Genomic DNA, 12,513 nt, shown 5'->3' on the forward strand with positions numbered 1-12,513 from the left:
TCTGGAGACCAGGCTTCTGATCTGCCATGAAATCCACAGGGAGACCTTGGGTGAGTCACACTCTCTCAGCCTCAGGGGAAGGCCATGGCTGAGTAGGGAATCAAGAGTCTCTGGCCTCCAAAGTCGTCCAACCAACGTTCGATTTCCCACTCAGCCATGGAACCCATTGGGTGACTCTGGGCAAGTCACACTCTTTCAGCCTCAAACTGCAAACCTTGGAACAAATCTTGCCAAAAAAAAAAAGCGGGGGGGAGACACCATGATGAGAGTGTCTTAGCTGGAGAAAGGACTTGAAGGCACACAACAACCAAATGTTTGGGGCCTGGATCATTACCATTCACCTTTTCAAGGAGGATCTGATATTGTCAAGCCAAACCTCACCAAGAAATGAAGACAAGGACCAAGGCCAGGACTCAGTGGTTCCAAAACGGTAGGGAATCAGAATTTAAACAATGAAAAGAAGAAGACCCTTAAATCCCCCAGGAGCCATTGCAGGCTGAAATGCAAAGCCATTCCCAGGCACAAAAGCTTAATCCCTAAGAAATGGCAGTATTGATGATGGCAATTTCAGGTTCCCCAAAAGAGCAGCAGAAAGAGCTAAAAGGACTGAAGAAGATTGGGGGGGGGGGGGGGAACAGGGGGTGGAAAGGGGGCCTGTCTCCCTAATGAAAGTCTCCTCCTCCCATGGCCAGGTGCATCTGATCTGGAGGAAGCCAGGTGGGCAGAAAGGCTTGGAACGAGGGACAGAGGTGGCCCAACTTTGGCCTTCCCTGTGGGTCCCCTCTCAACCCCCAACCAGGGAAATGAGGTGAGTCTTTCTCCCCCCCAACCCTCTTTAGGTATCCCCTAATCTGGGGAGGATGGAGGTCAGCCATGGCAGGAGGGCAAAGGAGGAGCCAGACCCCCATCCATCCATCCATCCATCCATCCCTCCCTCCCTCCCTCCGGTAAGATTTAGGCTCCTTCCAAACTGCACAAATAAAGCACTTTGCTACTACTTTTAACTTCCATAACTTCCAGTGCTATGGGATCCTGGGGGTTTGTAGTTGGGGGAGGCACTAGGGCTCTCTGGCTGAGAACTCTGAAAACTGCAAATCCCAGGATTCCATAGAACCATGGCAGTTAAAGCGAAACAATAGTGCTCTAATTCTGGAGTGTGAATGGGCCCCTGGTCTCCGGCTCCAAAAGAAAAACTTACAATTTTATAACAATATATGGTAAATGTAATGCTTTTGCAGTGCATTTTTTATAAGTTTTGTAATGGATAATAACTTATGTATTATTTTCTGCTAGTCTTAGTTTTATATATGCTTTAGTTTAAAGGTTTATCCTAGGTTTGCTGTTAATTTTTTATAAAATTATGAAATGCAGTTATGTGCTTATTTATATTCACAGGAATTTAGGAAAAGTCAGTCTTTTGAAAAATCTTAATGAAAGAACTATATTCTATGTTCTTCCATTCGAAGTACCACAATGGTTCATCTGGCCACCCTTTTACCACAGTCAATTTGTTATTACTTATTAATATACATTTGCCATTTATGCAGGAATTGGGAGGAGTTGGGATCATACTTGGAGGATTGAATAGTCCTGGAGAAAAGGCAAGGAAATCTCTGGGAGCAGAGGAGGGAAAGCTGAAGGGCTGCTAATATATTTAAACCTGTCAATATCCTAGCAAGTTTTATTATCCTGCCCACCACTAGAAAGCACCTAAAGAGGCAAATCCTAAATCACAGGTCAGAGGTGGTTAAAAAAATGGATCAAAGCACAATTGATCTGGAATTGTGAGCAATCACATACTTAGGGATTATTGTTATTATTATTATTATTGGCTGGCAGTACCTTGCAAAAGGCATTGAAATAGGGGTTGGGATCATACTGATCACTGAATAAACTGTAGGTGTGTGTTTGTCTCCTCTGAATGTCCAAAAGGCAGGATGAACTCAAGGCATTTTAAAATCACTGTTGGCTGTCCATTGTTGGACACTTTTCAAATCATTGTTGAAGTGTCTTGAGTCAATGCGCTTGCTACATGGGGGAAATACTCTGTTGAGTATTGGAACAGCGAATCACAGCTCTTAATCTGTAAATATGAATTCACTATGAGATGTATGTATGTAGATATATTTGTGATATTTACTTTGCAACTTTAGGAGTCCATATGCAGCTCTCTTGCAGCCCACTTTATATCTGTAACCCCTAGGATCTATCCAGGGAGATCTCATAACTTCAGTCAGTAAGGACTACGTAATTTATGTATGGCCTTTTTTTATTTTGGGGGTCCTGTCAAGGAGGGGACCCAAGATCCCCCCCCACATCTGTGGGCTTCACAATTGCTGCATAGGCATGGTCAAAAGAGGAATGGGGCTGAAGGCAAAGGGAAAGGAAAGGAAAAGCGAAAGAAGTCAATTAGTTCCAGGAGTGGTGCTTCATTCATTTGACTCTAAAACAGCCAGACCTTTGCCTTTCTTTTCTACAGGGAAACCATACAGAAGCAAGCCACAAAAGGATCGTAAAGGATCTTCCTCTCTTGGAAGTGTTAATGGTTTCCAGATCTTATTAGTCAAGCTGGACTTGATCTCCTCGGTGTATCGTGTAGCTATTGCTTCATGACATAATCTGATGGAGAAAGGAAGAGGTTCTTCAGCCCTGGTGGAAACTGCTTTGGAATCCAGATTGAAGATGGAAGAGCTAAACCTATCCAGCTCTGAAGGGGAAAGAGGGACCGATGTGATCAGGGCTGGGAGAAGTGTGGAATTCTGGGGAAGAACAGTGGAGGGAGTCCCAGATGAAAAGACCTTCAGATCATATCTTGAGTGCCAAAGCTTCAGGCACTTCCGCTGCCAGGAGGCTGAAGGGCCCCGAGAGGTTTGCCACCGACTCCATACTCTCTGCCATCAGTGGCTGAAGCCAGAGAGACACACCAAGGCTCAGATCCTGGACCTGGTGATCCTGGAGCAATTCTTGGCTGTCCTTCCCATGGAGATGTCAAGCTGGATCAGGGAATGTGGGGCAGAGACCAGTTCCCAGGCCGTGGCCCTGGCCGAAGGTTTCCTCCTGAGCCAGGCAGAGGAGAAGAAACAGAAAAAGCATCAAGACAATGATGCTCTTAAGGCCCAGGAGGCCCCATCAGATGCCAGTCAGAAGGTGCAGGCCAGGATCAAGCTGGAGGGTAAGAGAGGGACTTTTCCACTAGCTGAGGTGTCTTATTTACTTTTGCCCCTCGCTCACAAGGGTCCTTAAAAAACAAGGTCCGTTTTTATGTTTCCATGAATACTTGGCTGCAATAGTGGTTTTGGTAGGATGGTTATACAATGCATACACCCAAGATAGTATTTTAAGAAACTGGCTCCATCCCATGAAAGCTTATGCCAGATAAAACCTGTTTGTCTTGAGTGAGCCACCAAAAGGTTTCGTTAGCTTTACACATCTAATCCCTAGCAGTTTGGGTCCTTCTATGGGGGAAACGGGAGTTTGCCTCCCCTGCCCCAGCTGAAAAAGGTTTTTTGAAATATTTTTATTCCAAACTTATTATTTCACAATGACATATAGCAAACAAAATAATCTCATATCAATCTTATCATCCCAGTCTCCTTTCCTTCCTCCTTCATCACTTCTTTCTCTTCTTCTCACACACCTCCCATTCTTTCCATCTTTCCTTAACCATCCTTCTTCTCCTGCTTCTCCCAATCTTCACCCTCTCCTCCTCTCTTATCCCCATACTTTCTTCCGATTCCTTCAATTGTACTTCTCAAACCCTTCACACCTCCTCTAACCTTCTACACTTACTCTTGCCTTTCCAAATCTATGTCTATCTTTCCTACATACTTAATCTGAAGTTTCCTTAAACTTAAACTATTTTTCTTCTCCCGATACATTTCTCTCCTATATATAGCTTCTTGGGGGAATAACCAAGTAGGGAATTTTTGCATTCTATTTTTATATTTCTTCCAGACCAGCAAAATACGTTTCCTCATGCAATGATTACTAAATATTTGGTTTGTTTTCTCTTTATCATATGCTAAATATCCATGTATGCTAAATTTTAATCCCTCCCTTCTTAAAACCACAGTTCCCAAAACCTGAGCAGGGCTATTAGTTGAACATGGTCTCTTGGAGGTCTCACATTCACAGACAGTAGACTTGTTGGCAGATAACCACAACAGACAGTCAGAGGCAGACAAGGGATAGGATAGTATGGCTGTACAGTCAGCCCTCCACATCTGTGGCTTAGACTCTCGTGGATTTGATGAGTCACAGTTTTTTTTTTAATTTTAATGTTTATTGTTTTGAACATATGTACAATAAAAAGCTAACAAAACTGTACACAATATTTAAAAGAAGAGAGAGAAAGAAAAGAAGAGAAGGGGGGAAGGAAAAACAAGAGTCGGGAGTGAAGGAGAGGGACAAGAGGAAGGGAGGAGGGGAGAGGGTGGAAATGAGAAGATGTCTAATTAAGTTGTTGTTAAAGCAATAAACCTATTATTAATTATAAATTACTCTTCATATTTAATCCATGTTGTATTGTCTGGGTAATCATTATTATAAAAGGCTTCCTGTGGGGAGGTCCAGATAGGAATCTTACATATTTTTTTATAATATTTTCAGATCAGGAATAAAGTTTTTCTAATAAGATGTGACTGGAAATCTTTATCAGTTTGGGGAAAATCATAACATAGATAGTTGTGCCAACCTTGTCTCATATTTATACTCTCTAGTTTTGATAGTTTGGGATTTTTAAAAAGAATCCACTCTCTGATCCACTGGAGAGAGCATGCGTTATATTATAATTCAAAATTAGGGAGACCTAGTCCACCTTTTTCTTTTTTGTCCTGCATAACTGCAAATTTGATTCTTGGCTTTCTCCCTTGCCAAATGAATTTAGATATGACCTGATTCCATATATTTGAATGGGTGTTTATTAGTGATAATGGGGATAGTTTGGAATAAAAAATGCATTTTAGGAAGAACCGACATTTGGATTGTAGCTATTCTACCCATTAGGGATAATTGTCTCTTCTTCCACTTTTCAAGGTCTTTTTGATTAATATGTTCTCTCTAGGAATCTCTAGGCCCTGCAGCCTGACTCTGCCAGAGGTTGACCATAGAGTTGTGTTGGAGAACCTAGAAGTTCCTAGAGAAAACACTTCTCTAGGCTTTTGTAGGTCCTCCAGCATGATTCATATATCAACTTCTTGCAGATGTTGGACCTAGAGTTGAACTGGAGGACCTGGAGATTCCTAGAGAAGTGTTCTCTCAGATAAAAAGAATAATGTTTTTTTATTTGCGTTTTCCCCGCATTCACGGGGGTCCTTCACCCCTAACCCCAGTGAATGTGGAGGGATCACTGTACTTAAAAAGTTTTATGGAGGCTAAAGTATTTGATTGTGGTCTGGTTCTTGGGTGCGTATATTTGCCCATTTACAACCCACATTTATCCATGGTTGTGGTGTAGTGGCTAAGCACTAGCTTCACACACCAGAGATGTCGAGGACTATCCCTGCCATTTTCTGGTGGGACTAGCAATGCATGTTGCCTGCCTGAGTCTCACCTTCCAACATTCTGCTGCTCTTTTGTCCCTTCCCTTGAGCATCCCTTACAGTTCCTCTTTGGCATGTTTAAATTGTAAACCACTTTGAGACCTAAAAATGAACATTGAAAAACAAATCAATGAAGCTTCCCTTCCCTTTCTTTCTTTGACATTTCACAGGAGATGCATCAGGGATGCTGGGAAGCTGTAGTAGCTCACCTCTTTGTGAAGACAGAAAAATGGTTCCCATGGAACATGGTCAGGTAAAAGGATGGAAATAGAAATGACCTGGATCTCATGGTGAAATTGTTCACTGCTACGTCACCTGGACTCAAAACTTTTTTCCCTTCTTCTTTTCTGGTTCTGCCTCATGCGCTTGACAGACTGACCATCAAGGCTGGCCTGGGGACGGAGTCGAGGTGTGGCATCCACATGACGCACGCCCCGACTCTCCCCCAGGCTGGCGTGACATCACACTGCATTCCACACAGCATGCAGCGCCATGGTGCTCCTCTGGCATTGCTTTTTGCAGCTTCTTTTTGCACCGCAGAAAGCAGAGATCAAAGCCATGGCATGTAGTTGCTGCGGACCCAATTCGGCTAAAAGGCCACCCCTTAGGGATAGGTCACCACTTAGGGACAGTCTATCAAGCCCCTAAGTCTCCTAATAAGAAGCCCATTGCCACTTCAATTGGCCTGGAAGCATTTATTTATTTATTTATTTATTTTCTGCTTCTTCTGGAACCACACTGTGTTTTCCATTCTGGGCTTGCCCTGTGTTCAAAGTGTCATTGGATACACTTAGGCCCCATTCTCACTGGCACTTTTGCACTGGAAGGAAATGGGAAGCTTTGGTTTCTCCCTCCCCGAATCCTTGAATGCCCTCTCAGAGAAAGCGGGTTGAATTGAGGGCGCCTTTCCTGTCAATCAAATTTAGTTCCGCGATCATCATAGGGGACGATCCTGCACTCATTGGCCCATTGGAAGTGTCCTTCCCCCCTCCTTTTTAAAAAAGGCACCTGTATGCACAGATTCTTTCAAATTAAAAACCTCGTGTGTGTGTGTGTGTGTTGTGGTCATTGAGTCAGTGCAGGTTATGATCTGCCCTTGGCCCCGTTTTCAACCCCAAAATGCAAGCTAATGCCATCCCTGCATCCTGTATCCCCTTCCTTGTCACCTCAGAATGCCTCATACACATGTAGTAATAATAATAATAATAATAATAATAATAATAATAATAATAAATTTCTCACCTCTGAATGCCAGAAAAGGAAGCGATGCCATGAATTTTTTGCTTTTCCTAGGCTCCTCCTGAATTCCTTAGAGACAGTAGCAAAAGCATTCTGTGTATCAATTTGCCAGTTTGCCAAATTGGAAAGAGAAACATTGTAACATTCGCATTATAGCATTCATTCTCAAAGGAAAAAGGCCTCTTGCAAAGCACTCCTTTCAGCATTTCCCCTTTGCTGGAGGTGAGGAAATGAAAAGGAAAGTGAACAAGCAGCTAGCCACATTCTATCTAAATATATATCTACCTCAAGCAAAAAACATGCGCATAGATGGAGAAAAATAATTTAAAAAAATAAAAATAAAAGGGGAAAGTTCTCTGCTGCAGAGCAGAGCCTTGGCTTGCTCTGTCCCTCTGACTTGCCCTGAATTTACCCAATCAGTCACCCCGATTCCCCCTTTTTGCCTCCTGTCATCCTTTGCCTCCGGTCAGATCCCCCTTTTTTGCATCCTTCCTCCGGCTCTTTCCTCCTCCTCCGATGAAGGGAGGGAATGCTCGCCCTCTGCCCTCCCTCTGACCTTAATCCCTCCCCTGAACTTGACCCGATCATGATCGGGGGCAAGTTCATATTTCGTGGAACCCAGGTTTTTTTCAAAAGAGACGGCTTTTGCCCCGATTCTGAATGACCCCTAAAGGGCATTTGCCACAAAACGCTTGTGCCTGCCTCGAAATGGATTGTGACAGATTTGGGGCCAATATGAACTTCACGTGCAAGAACTGATTCCTGATCCAGGGTAAAGTGTAGTCTGAATGGGCCCTTAGTTTACATTGGGATTATGCTTAGCAGTGGAAGAACCCCACGGGAGACAGGGCCTTCCCACCGATGGCTTCCATGCTCTGGAACTGCTCTCTTTTGCAAACAGGCGAAGGTATATCTGTTCTAACAAGCCTTTGAGGAGTGATTGTTCAGGTGGGACAGGCCTTGTACAATGTACTGAATGTTCTGTTTGTTATTTTTCCTGCTGTGTAGTGTTCACTTTTCATTACTGAATAGACAAAGAACAAGGTGAAGGGATGTTCAAGCTTTCAGTGGACCAACTTGGGTTTACATTGGATTCTGCTTAGCGATGGATGAAAGATTAAGTATCTGTGTGTCAAACATTTCTTCTTTCAGGTGACCTTTGAGGACGTGGCTGTCTGTTTCAGTGAGGAGGAGTGGGCCATGTTGGAGCTGGATCAACGAACTCTGCACAGAGAGGTCATGGAAGAGAATTATAAGATGGTGGCTTCATTCAGTAAGGATCCCTCTGCCTCTTGGTCAATAAATATGAGTTTAATAACTGACCCCTCTTTTTAGAGCCTTGCTGTATATAGGTGTGTGTGTGGGGGGGGGGGGGGTATTGTTCATGGCCATGAGTCCCCTGTGTCCAGTTTTGATCAGGATGAGAAGAAATTATTCCTCTCTGTTTGCTGTTTCTGAGGAGCTGGTCTTCACACTTACTCAAAAGTGGATCCAGTAGGATGGCTTATGGAAAGGACTTTTGTGGTCAGCAATCTCAATAACTGATGTTTCTTCTGTCCCAAGGCTGGAGGTGACAGTGTCACTACGGTGCTCTATGGCTCTGTGATTTGTACCCTATCCTAACTCTCTGGAGAGCAGAGTAGCACATAGCTTTCCAACAACCCTGATAAGTAATGGTTAACAATCAAAATGGGGTATTTTAAGAATGGTTTCCAACTCTTTACAGTTATATACAATTTCAACAAAGAGAAATGGTCATCTGTTGGTGATGCTTTGATTTGGAGTTGGAGTGGATGGCCCTTGTGCTCTCTTCCAGCTCTACAATTTTATGATTCTATGAAATGTAAGGAACTGCCCCTAGGCAGAAAAAAAATGAAAGGCACAGATGGGAGGTATCTGTCTGGATAACAGTTCATGTGAAAGGAATCTAGGAGTATTAGTAGACCACACGCTGAACATGAATCAGCAGTGTGATACGGTAGCCAAAAAAGCCAACAGGTCAGGAGGAACGTCACAATGGTCAGAGCCGTTTGAGAGTGGAATATGCTGCCCTGAAGTGTGGTGGAGCCTCCTCCTTTGGAAGTTTTTAAACAGTGTGTGGATAACTAACCGTTGCCGGTGCTTTGATTGCTGTTGGAATGCTGTAGATATAGTATATCTTGATTTCAGTGAGGCCTTTGACAAGATTCCCCCTGATATTCTTACAAACAAGCTTGTAAAATGTGGGCTAGACTAGGTAACTGTTACATGGATTTGTAATTGGTTGACTGGACGAATCCAAAGGGTGCTCAACAATGGCTCCTTTTCATCCTGGAGAGAAGTGACCAGTGGGGTCCCACAGGGCTCTGTCCTGGGCCCAGTGCTATTCAACATATTTATCAATGACTTGAATGACAGAATTGGGGGCATACTTATCAAATTTGCAGATGACACCAAATTAAGAGGAGTAGCTAACAGCCCAGAGGACAGGATCAAAATTCAAAATGACCTGAATAGACTAGAAAGCTGGGCCACAGCTAACAAAATGAATTTCAACATGGAGAAATGTAAGATATTGCACTTAGGGGGGAAAAAAATGAATTGCATAGATATAGGATGGGGGACACCTGGCTGAATGAGACTATTTGTGAAAGTGATATGGGAGTCCAAGTAGACCACAAGTTGGACATGAGTCAACAGTGTGAAGTGGCAACCAAAAAGGCCAATGCAATTTTAGGCTGCATCAATAAAAGTATAGTGTCTAGATCAAGGGAAGTAATAGTTTTAAGTACTGTCTTTTTGGTTTGCATTTTATAGTCTTTTTCACCACCAAACAAGTGATTTAGGAAGCACAGGACAGAATTTTAAAAAAGACTTTAAGGCCCAGTATAGACCTGGGCTGAAATTAGGATTATGTACACACTACTATTGGCACGTGGACGCCATAATTCCATGCGCCCATCCATACAGGCCACGCAACGTTGATGTCCATGCAGTGCAGGGCCAAACAGCACTGCACGGATGTCATTGTTGCGTGGGAGCATGCCAATGGCACACCCGCACAAGACCTAAAAAGAACCCACTGGGAGCGGGTTCCTTTTAGGTCTGCTAGAGGCCACGACATTTGTCTCCTGTGGCCTCCGTCAGAGGCAGAAAGGGGCAGCGTCTCACCGCCTCTTTATGCCTGTCTGTATCCCCCTCTTAATTTCTTTGATGCTGATCCAATACAATCCACAATGTCAGTTAAAACTCAGCAAATTAGAATTTATTGCACACTGTTATCTGTCACAATATCCCTAACGTTTGGATGTGCTATGATGGGTGTTGTTATCTAACAACTTTTCAGAATACTACATATTCCTCACCCCATAATAATAATAATAATAATAATAATAATAGGTTTTATTTCTATTTTCCCACCTCTTCCGATGGATTGAAGCAGGATTACAACAGTGTTTCAACAACAAAATCTAAAATTACAATTTAAAAACAATTTAAAACCATGTAATATCAAAGTATGACAATACAATATTAAAACCTTGGATGAGGCAAGATCCTTTCCTCTCCTCCAAAGCAAGATTCTCAGCTCTCCTTATCTCTCATTTTCTCACTCGTAACATTTATGCTAGTTGATTGATTTCATCCTTCCCTTCTCTCATGGCTTCTTATCATTTCTCTCTCTCTTTTTGGAGGTGATGATGTACAGGAGAGTGAAAATGGGGGAGCACCATGGAAAGGGTGGCTCAAGACAACTAGATATGAAGAGGGAAAAGAGCAGAGCATGAAAATGGAAGCAGAACAAAACAGAAGGAACCAGTGCCCTGCTGACTCCTGTGATATTCCAGTCCAAGGAAAAACAGATGAAAGCAGGGAGATTGAGAAGTGTTTTATCAGTGAAAAATGCTTCCACCAGGCATCAGGCCTGAATGATAATATCACAAACTATATAGAGAAAGGACAACATAAATCACATCAATTGGAAGAAAGCTTTGCATGTAGTACACACCTTACTAGCCATGGAAAAGAACATATGGAAGAGAAAATGTTTGCATGCCTAGAATATGGAAAAAGCTGTCAGAAAGGAGGTTTCAGTAGACACCAAAAAACCCTCATGGGAGAGAAGCCATATAAATGCCTGCAGTGTGGAAAAGGCTTTGCTGAAAAGAGCAGCCTCATTGGGCATGAAATGAATCACAGAGGAGTGAAACCCTTTAAATGCCTGGAGTGTGGGAAAGGCTTTGTTGAAAAGAGAACTCTCGCTGAGCATGAAATGAATCACAGCACAATAGTGAGACCCTACACATGCCTGGAGTGTGGAAAAGTCTATGCTACCAAAAGAAATCTAATTTGGCATCAAAAGACCCACAAAAGAGAGAAAAACTATAAATGCCTAGAATGTGGGAAGAGATTTAGCTACAAATTAGTCCTCAAAAAACATCAACATATTCATAGAGAAGACAAACCTTATACATGGCTGGACTGTGGGAAGACATTTAGAAACACATCAACCCTGAAAAGTCACCAGAATAGTCACACAGAAGAGAAATCGTACACATGCCTCGAATGTAGGAAAATATTCAGTCAGAAAAAAGACCTCAGTAGACACCAAAACAACCATATGGCAGAGAAGCCATACAAATGTCTGGAGTGTGGAAAAAGCTTTATTGACAAGAGAAGTTTCATTTGGCATGAAATGAATCACAGAGGTGAAAAACAGTACAAATGCCAAGAGTGTGGAAAAGGATTTAATGAAAAGAGAACTCTAATTCGGCATGAAATGAACCACAGAAAAGAGAAAACCTACAAATGCCAGGAATGTGGAAAGAGTTTTAGCCGCAAGCAATCCCTCACAAACCACCAGCGTACTCATAAAAAAAGAGAAACCATGCACATGTCTGGAATGTGGGAAAAGGTTCCATCAGGAAAATGACCTGTGTGCACACCGAAAAACTCACGTGGGGGAGAAGCTATGCAAATGCCTGGAGTGTGGAAAAGGCTTTGCTGAAAAGAGAAGTCTCATTGGGCATGAAATGAACCACAAAGGAGAGAAACCCTATAAATGCCTGGAATGTGCAAAGAGTTTTAGCAGTGAACCAGTTCTCTAAAGACACCAGTATATTCATACAGAAGATAAATTATATACATGCCTAGAGTGTGGGAAGAGCTACAGCCATAGATCAACCCTCAAGAGGCACCAAACTATTCACACAGAGGGGGGAAATACACAGGGGCAGAAAGCCGCTCAGGATTTCATATAAATTCCCTCCCATCTAGTTTTACACTTGATTAAAGAAATATTGAATGCTCTTTTTTTCATTTTCTTTAAGGAACAACCTGGCTGGTTAAGCTTAATACTGGCTTTGTATCCCTCACAGTGATCCACCAGCTTAGATGATACGGCGTCCTCTCTGGTTTCTCCATTTTCAGCAGTAAGGTCTTGTGTGTTTGTGCTTGTTTTAGAAAGTTCATTGGAATATGCTTGTTTTCTTTTACACTTTATAAAGGTTTCACATGGTCTCATATCTGAGGCATGATGTAGTGGTTTGACCTTCAGACTTGGACTCTGGGAACCAGGATGTGGCCATGGAAATCTATCGTGTGACCATGAACAAGTTACATTCTCTCAGCTTCAAAGGAATGCAAAGGCAAATTTTCTCTGAACAAATCTTGCTAAGAAAACTCCCTTTGGGTTGCCGTATGTTGGAAATGATTGGGAGGCACACAGCATCATGTCTGAGGAGATGTCTTCAAGTCT

At 42.7% G+C, this 12,513-nt stretch overlaps 1 pseudogene; it reads left to right on the forward strand.

Moving 5' to 3' along the window:
• The first annotated feature begins 2,622 nt into the window (after nt 1–2,622).
• LOC149320524 (uncharacterized) lies at nt 2,623–12,016 on the forward strand (annotated as a pseudogene).
• The last annotated feature ends 497 nt before the right edge of the window (nt 12,017–12,513 follow it).

Source organism: Sceloporus occidentalis, unplaced genomic scaffold, assembly GCF_023333645.1.
Source record: "Sceloporus occidentalis isolate IW3139 unplaced genomic scaffold, rSceOcc1.0.p SCAF_1, whole genome shotgun sequence".
Taxonomy (NCBI): Eukaryota; Metazoa; Chordata; class Lepidosauria; order Squamata; family Phrynosomatidae; genus Sceloporus; species Sceloporus occidentalis.